Here is a 6,623-nt window from a genome sequence, read left to right as displayed (position 1 = left end):
AGTATAAATACACATAGGGCCTAGTATCGGCCTCAGTCCGAGGATCCAAATTTAATTTTTTTTTTCAACTACATTCTATTCGGCCTTTAATTACCTTCCAAATGAAACAAAAAATACGGAAAACGGATGAAATTTGCTCGAGTTATATGTAAAATACACATGGGGCCCTAGTAGCGGCCTTAGTCCGAGGACCCAAATTTATTTTTTTTTCAACCACATTCTATTCGGCCTTTGATTACCTTCCAAATGACACAAAAATTACGAAAAACGAATGAAATTTACTTGAGTTCTATGTAAAATACACATAGGGCCCTAGTAGCTTTTCACTTCTAAGGCCCTAACTCACGGTCCACTCACCCAATTTAAAAAAAACTTTTTTTTCCTGGATTGGTATTGACAATACCTATCATTTGCCTTGTCATTTACATTTCCATCGTTTGTTTTGCCATAAACATCACCAAAAGACCTTAAATCACTTAGGTGGCCCTAACTCACGAAGGGCCTACCCGAATATGCCCATCTTCGAACTTAGCCTCACTATTTCGACTATCTTTCAGGGGAAATTTTTGAAATCGGATTTGATTTACTCAAGATATCGACGTGACAGACAGACGGACAGACAGCCCAAATTTTTATTGCGGATTCGTCATCTATGAACATAGGCAAACACTTTGCCCTTACCGTCTGCTTCGAATTCCATCAATTACACACGGCATCGTAATCCTATAAGCCCCTTCGTACTTCGTACGGGGCTAAAAATCCCGTACGTAGCCACTTCTGTCAATTATACAGGAGTCAATATCTCAGTGTCTGCTTACTTTTTTTTAATGATTCAAAATGAATTTGCTTATTAAGACCCAACACAATTGTCAAAGTCAAAAAAATCTCGTACGAAGCCACTTGTGTCAATTATTCAGAAGTCAATATCTTAGTGTTTGCTTTTGGTGTGGTCTGAAATACCAAGGAGCCGGCGTAACACATTTCCAAACATTTATCAAAGGCAACGACTTCGTCTGCAACAAAAACCGACTTTCATCGTCCGAGTGGATCGCCGCCATTAAGTTGAATAGTAACTATGCGAATTTGAATGGAGTACCTGGTGTTGGAAGCACTTCCCGCCTCTGCCGCAAATGCGACGGAGAGAACGAAACAATAGCACACGTAACTGGAAGTTGTCCCTCTAACAACCAGCAAATCATCTCTAGACATCACAACGCAAAGCACCAACTTAAGGAACTGTTACAACAACAGAAGCGATACACCTGTTTTGAAGAAGTCTACGCGATTGACATCGACGGACGTTCAAGATTTAGCGACATCATCGCATTCGATAACAAGTCCAACAACGCCTATATCATCGATCCTACAATTAGATACGAAACCAGCGACAGTAACCAAGACTCAAAAATCCAAGCCGAAAAATGCGAAATCTACGAAAAGTGCATTCCCTTTTATGAAGAAAAGTATTTTTCGACCTTCGGTAAACGTAGACGGTCGGTCAAAGGACTCTAGTTCGGGTGCCGCGGTACGGTCGGTTCAAGTGTTGTGCAATTTTTCAAAGACTTTAACTTAGATATCTCTGATTTGTCTCCAATTACTGAGGAAATTTTAGTTCGTACGATTCAGATTATAAAAAGCCACATATACGGTGCCTAGTCATTGACGAAAACTTTAGTTGAATATCACATTTGTTGTAAATATTTTGTAATTTAATTATTGATAGATATGCTGTGTAGCCTAGCAACCTTCTGTAAGAGGGCAGCACACTTTGTTTGTATTTTTAAAGTCAAATAACGATCTTTCTCTTCAATGATTCAAAGTGAATTTGCTTATTAAGACCCAACAAAGTAAAAAATGAATGAATTTTGACAAGGACACAGCGTAAAAATTTTAATTTTATGTTTGCGGTTGATTAGATGGATTGTGCCACCGAGAATTGAAATACGACGGATTTCAATATCGATAACTAGATTGAAATGTCCAAAATTACAACACCCGTTTTCATGGCTTATTACAACACTCAAACCAGTGTTGAAATGAAATTCGTATGAGTTATTACAGCATTCGTTTAAAAAAAATGCAAAGCAACGTGATCGATCAAATTCGAAGAGTGATTGTTTACAATGAAAATTCTGAATTTTTGTGCATTGGTCTATTTCAATTCTCGGTTGGCACAAAGCATGATGTGTTACACGTATTGTAACACAACATACTATTTCGACACGCAAACTATCATCGAAAAGTTCAATTTTTTTGTACTTCTCTGAGAGAGGTATTTGCGACCAAGTAAGTATTTTCTCGGCCGCCCGCACTCTCCGGCCAAAAATGGATGTTCACATATTTCTTTAGACGCGATCAAGTGTACACTGTACATGCTTTGTTTTTGAAATGGTTGTACAATGATTTCTCAATTAAAGTTTTGTTGGAATCGGCAGGATTCCGGACAAAAGGTTCGAGTAGAAACAATGATTTTATGAAAGAAAGTTTAATGAGTCCAAACATGACGAATATATAATTTTGACTGACTACAAATATGTTTGATTGCTATGTTGATCTCCAACACTCCTCCTCAATCAAATGGATTTGGAAATCTCAATTCAGCCGGACTGATACCTTAGACCATTCAAGGTACAATCGGGCTCCTCCTGAATCAAGAATTTTTCGCCCTCATTATGTACTGAATATGCAATGCTTGGTTACGCTACACCATGTACGACTATGCGTCTTGCCATGCTCAGCTATGCGATCTGCATTGCTACGCCAGTCGCTATGCTACGCCGGTCGCCATACTTAGCTATGGAAATTGCCATGTCGATTGTCGATGCTATGCAATGCTACACCGAAGCTACGCCATTTCAGTCTTCATGAATCGCAAAAATGCCACCAACAATTCCAGACTTCTTGTAAATTCTCAAAACAATATTTGACTATGCTGCTATGAATTGCTACATCGCTATGAATTGCTACGCTGCTATGCATTGCTATGCTTTTGTGTAGCCACGCCATGCTACGCCGCTATGCAATTCTATGCCACAATGCAATTCTACGCCTCGCTCTGCCAAATTACGATAACAATGATTTTATGAAAGAAAGTTTAATGAGTCCAAACATGACGAATATATAATTTTGACTGACTACAAATATGTTTGATTGCTATGTTGATCTCCAACAAGTTTTTGTGATTTCGTCTCATTTTACTTTTCAAGCGCAAAAAATGTAGTTCGTAACTCGTAATGAATGCGGAAAATTACCCTTTTCATCACTCGTAACGAAAATACCATTTTTGTGCTTGAAGACTGAAATTCGACGGATTTCGACACGCATTCTACGATCGAAAAGTTCAATTTTTCTGTACTTCTCAGAGAGAGGTATTTGCAGCCAAGAAATTACTTTCTGTTATGGTTGTTGTTTGAACTGTCAGTATCAACTGACTGTTTATTACAATCTTCAATGTTACAATACTTTGAATTACGTTTGTGTTAGTGAGTATTGTTAGTATCATTACACTTTCTCGGACAGAATTTTTCATCATTCGTAACGAAAAATACTATTTACAGCTAGTTCGGTTGACTGCAGTTTTGAAGAGGTTTTTAGCCCCGTACGAAGTACTGGGGGCTTATAAGATTAATATGCCGTTTGTAACACGTCGAATTGGAAGCAGACAGTAAGGGCAAAGCATTTGGTTATGTTCATAGATGACGAATCCGCAATAAAAAAAATGTCCGTCCGTCCGTCCGTCCGTCTGTGACCCCTCTAGCTTGAGCAAATCACAACCTTTTTTCAAAATTCTTTTTTTCCCCGATTGGTATCGACAAAAGTAAGGTCAAGTTCGAAAATGGGCATGGTAGGGTCGGCCCTTCCAGAGCTAGGGCCCTATAGGTGTTTTTCAGTCTTTCGACGATATCTACCGAAATACGCACGCAATAGCTGCTTGTGATATATTAAATGAAAGGTATTGACGAGTAGAACAAAGTTGCGGAACATTGTTTTTATGTAGGATGTAACGCGAGCTTGTTGGGAGGGCTCAAAGGTCGTTACTAGGCCCTAAGTGTTTTTTCCACATAAATCGAGTAAATCTCATCCGATTTTGCCAGATTTAGTTTTTTATGGAAGGTAATTGAATACCGAAAAGAACGCGTCGAAAAAAGTTTCAAATTTTGGCCCTTGGACTAAGGCCGCTACTCGGCCGTAAGTGTTTTTTGCACATAAATCGAGTAAATCTCATCCGATTTTGCTAGATTTTGTTTTATTTGAGAGATAATTGAATGCCGAATAGAATGATGGCAAAAAAAGTTTCAAATTTGGGCCCTTGGACTAAGGCCGCTACTCGGCCCTAAGTGTTTTTTCCACATAAATCGAGTAAATCTCATCCGATTTTGCCAGATTTAGTTTTTTATGGAAGGTAATTGAATACCGAAAAGAACGTGTCGAAAAAAGTTTCAAATTTGGGCCCTTGGACTAAGGCCGCTACTCGGCCCTAAGTGTTTTTTGCACATAAATCGAGTAAATCTCATCCGATTTTGCTAGATTTTGTTTTATTTGAGAGATAATTGAATGCCGAATAGAATGATGGCAAAAAAAGTTTCAAATTTGGGCCCTTGGACTAAGGCCGCTACTCGGCCCTAAGTGTTTTTTGCACATAAATCGAGTAAATCTCATCCGATTTTGCTAGTTTTTGTTTCATTTGAGAGGTAATTGAATACCCAATGGAAAGTTGGCAAAAAATTTTGGGTTTCTAAAGTAATGTCGTAAATTGTTGGTTTTATTTGAAAGGTACTTCGTACGGGCTTTCGTAATTGCGCTATGCGCAATTTTAAAAATGAACAGTTTCAGTAAATTTTACAATGTCCAACTTGACTTGCATTTTGGTTACAGACGCATTAGAGGGTTGTAGACGTATTAGGGTTCCGGGCTTATTAGGGCTACGGACGTATTATGGTTGCGGACGAAATAGGATTACGGGTTGTACGGGGCTAAGTCGCAGCAAACGCTCCGACTGTTCTGATGCCTTGTTTTAACAAGATTTTTGATTTATGAACTCGGAAGAATTTTCTTTTCTTTTTTCTTATCACTCTGTCACTTTATGAGTTTTAGCAAAAAAGATTTCTGATGTTAATTTTTCTGTGCCTTTAAGTTACATTCGTACAGCTGGTTTAACAGGTAATATTTTTATTGTCATGTGAAGGTACCCGAGTATAGTATGTGTCGAGTAGGCATGGACGATAATTATTTTGAGAGTCTCTCATTTAGTCCATAAATATGAGAAGTGCAGTACCCCTAGTCCTGCCTCTGCATAATATATTGGTTAGTTAAATTTCCATAGACAGGTGTGCAGATTTTTAAAATATAATACAACACCGTGCCAGACTTGCGCTCAGCTGACTGAATGACATTTACAACCAAGACTTATATGTCACACAACGTTATCGGTACTGAAGCCAAGACCCAAACCAAATAGCCGATTCACTCATTTTTTTTTTATTGTAGACAACAACCGGTTGAATTTCAACTGGCAATTTAATGTGAAGTGTAAACTTACACACAGCGCTTTTGAGTTGTTTCTCGTGATACTTTTTTCACTATGATAACTTGGAATCAAATCAACAAATATTTATTCATGGAAAAAATTAGGTTTACAGCCCCAAATCCATAGTATAGATAATGTGATATTTCTGAGTATTGAAAATGAGCCTCATCACAGCGACCAAAATGCATAAAAAAACCATTCTTATAAATTTCATGGAAATATTAACACATACATGGGCATTAAACCCTAAAGAAAAAAACACTCTCCATCCATGAGTAAAGAGAGACAATAGGTTTTCTTTTCAATTCTCTCAAAGAAAACAGCCAATGAGCACCGCACATGAAGTGAGTAAAGAGAAATTAAGTGACACACAGCTGAGTTTGGAAAGCACATTCAATAAAAATATTATTCACCACAATAGTCGAGGCGGAGAGCCCGAGAAGTTAAAGACAATTGAGCTCCGAGCGCTCAGCTGTTTTTTTTTGTTTTATAATAGAAAAAGTATTCATCTGAAATTTTACTAAATAAAATTAAAAGTTGTAACGAAAAACAAAAGAAAATTGCAGAAGTAGTTAAATGAATAAACGTTAAGAGGTGCGAGAAAAGAAATCAGGTCGGTCGTGTTCCTGATATTTTCTGTAATTGTATCGGACTGTGTATATAAGATAAAGTAAAAAAAGAAGACTGAACTGAAAAGAACAATAGACATTTTTTCATTTTGAAGCAAGACTGAGTATACATACAGCCACTACCCTTTTTCTACTCCTTTAATAAATAGCTAAACATAAATATATAACTTATATATATTTGGATAAATGTTCCTGTAATATTTTGAGTCTAAATAGTGAAATTAAATGTTTTTCTTTGAATCGGAGCCAGTATAAGAAATCACACACCAACGCATATCTCTTTTGGATTAAATGTTAACCCAATTTATCATTTGGATGGATTATCAGTGTTTCGACTAAAGTGACTTCACAGAAGCGGTCATTTCGACTAAAGTTACTTTTTCATTGCACAGAAACGGACATTTGAGCAAAGTTAACTTTTTTGTTGCACAGAAACGGACATTTCGACTAAAGTTACTTTTTCATTG

At 37.3% G+C, this 6,623-nt stretch overlaps 1 long non-coding RNA gene across 1 annotated transcript; it reads right to left on the bottom strand.

Annotated features, from left to right (window-relative positions):
* Positions 1-353: 353 nt before the first annotated feature.
* On the bottom strand, positions 354-3,393 carry LOC119067600. Its single transcript, XR_005085968.1, has 3 exons — positions 3,279-3,393; positions 2,564-2,565; positions 354-372 (listed from the first exon to the last, which is right to left on the bottom strand). It is a non-coding gene; the product is annotated as an uncharacterized LOC119067600 (long non-coding RNA).
* Between the last annotated feature and the right edge of the window lie 3,230 nt (positions 3,394-6,623).

The sequence above is a fragment of the Bradysia coprophila genome, assembly GCF_014529535.1.
Source record: "Bradysia coprophila strain Holo2 chromosome X unlocalized genomic scaffold, BU_Bcop_v1 contig_12, whole genome shotgun sequence".
In the NCBI taxonomy this organism is placed as follows: domain Eukaryota; kingdom Metazoa; phylum Arthropoda; class Insecta; order Diptera; family Sciaridae; genus Bradysia; species Bradysia coprophila.
Note: the sequence above shows the minus strand (reverse complement) of the source record. Positions and strands in the feature narration are given on the sequence as shown.